Source organism: Mandrillus leucophaeus, unplaced genomic scaffold, assembly GCF_000951045.1.
Source record: "Mandrillus leucophaeus isolate KB7577 unplaced genomic scaffold, Mleu.le_1.0 Scaffold1157, whole genome shotgun sequence".
NCBI classification, from domain to species: Eukaryota; Metazoa; Chordata; class Mammalia; order Primates; family Cercopithecidae; genus Mandrillus; species Mandrillus leucophaeus.
Genome location: NW_012099843.1, coordinates 165,040 through 166,940, shown reverse-complemented (window position 1 = coordinate 166,940; position 1,901 = coordinate 165,040).

The following is a 1,901-nucleotide window of genomic DNA, read 5'->3' as shown; positions in this document are numbered from 1 at the left end:
GTGAGGAGGTTCTTTCCCTAACAATAGTGACATATTTTTCACTTGGATACTGTGTTTCTTATCTCTAGAAGTTACATTTGTTTTTTGTTTTTTTTTAATAGCTTTCTATTTCTCTTGTCACATTTTCTTTACATTTTAAACATATTTGTAATATGTTAGCTGTGCTAAGGCTGTCTCTTATACACATCTAGATGTGTATAAGAAATGTGTATGAGTTTGTGTGTGTGTGTGTGTGTGTGTGTGTTTATGAGTTGGCTGGAATCCCACAGGCATAAGCTGAAGCTTGTTTTCTTCAAGGAACCAGTCAGGAAGGAAGATAATAGACTGAAGGGAGAGCAATTGTTGATTCGGTGACTGGAGTCTCTGAGCTCAGGAAAGGTTCAAACCCTTTTTATTGTTTATTAATTATTATTTATTTTGTAATTATACTTTAAGTTCTGGGATACATGTGCAGAACATTCAGGTTTGTTACATAGGTATACATGTGGCATGGTGGTTTGCTGCACCCATCAACCCATCATCTAGGTTTTTTAAACCCCACATGCATTAGGTATTCGTCCTGATGGTCTCCTGTCCCTTGCCCCCCAACCCCCCAACAGGTCCCTGTGTATGATGTTCCCCTCCCTGTGTCCACATGTTCTCATTGTTCAACTCCCACTTATGAATGAAACATGCGGTGTTTGGTTTGCTGTTCCTGTGTTAAACTGCTGAGAATGATGGTTTCCAGCTTCACCCATGTCCCAGCAAAGGACATGAAACTCATTCTTTTTTATGGCTGCATAGTATTCCATGGTGTAGCTGTGCCACATCATTTTCTTTATCTAGTGGGCTTTTATCAGATTAAGTCAGATGACTTGCTCAGGATAATCTCTCTTTTGATTAAAACCAACTGTTTAGGGGCTTTAATTATATCTACAACATTTCTTTCCAGCATTATTCAGAGATTAGTGTTTCATCGACTGGCAGAATGTGTTTGTGTGTGTGCTACAGAATGACTTTCTCCTTTCCATCCTCCAATTCACAAAAGAGAGGGAATATCATATCCGTTGTATCTCACCCTAACTGGAAATATACTAGAAAGGGAATTTTGGAGACTGTAGTTCATTCTAGCTAAACTGACACATTACAATTACAAAATCATCATATCCCCTCACTTTATAGATAGGCAACTGATGCAGAGAAAGGAAGAAGATTTAACCACGATGACATGGTATTTGTAGCATGTATAGAGCCCGGTCTGCTGGCTCCAGACTCAGCAGTTTTCATATTCATATCTGAGGAAAGTCACATTATCAAGATTTATAACTACCCATATTTGCTATTCATTATTCCACAGAAAGGTCCAAAATTTAGAGTCAGTACATATATGGTTGGTGACAAAAATATTGAAGAATCACTTTTGTATTGAATCAAACATTTGCATCAAAGGTATCTGGGAATGTACTTTCTCAAAACCAGTCTTTTAAACAAAATTCTCAGAGCTTCTGTGTTATTAATGAATATATGTCAACTGGGATTAGTAAATACATAAGACTTTTCCAAGACTGTAACAACTAACAGTAATTGTTATACCAAGCAGGCACTACTTTTCCTTTACTGTAAAGACAGCTCTGATTATAGACACTATTGACTCTTCTTCCCAAATGCGTCAGGAGCAAATAGACTCGGGTGGAACTTCTGGCTATAATAGACGGAGTTCCATAACTACAGGGAAGGCAAAGTCTTTCTAGCAATATTATAAGTAGGCTAGTTGCATCACATCTTATCTATCTGCAGTGTTCTATCAAAAAGCTAATCTGGAGAAGGGAAGTTCATTTGTTGAGCCTTGGACTCTTTCAAAGTCTTGCACAAAGTGTTATTGAAAAAAATATAGAAAATACATATAAAATATATAAAAAGAA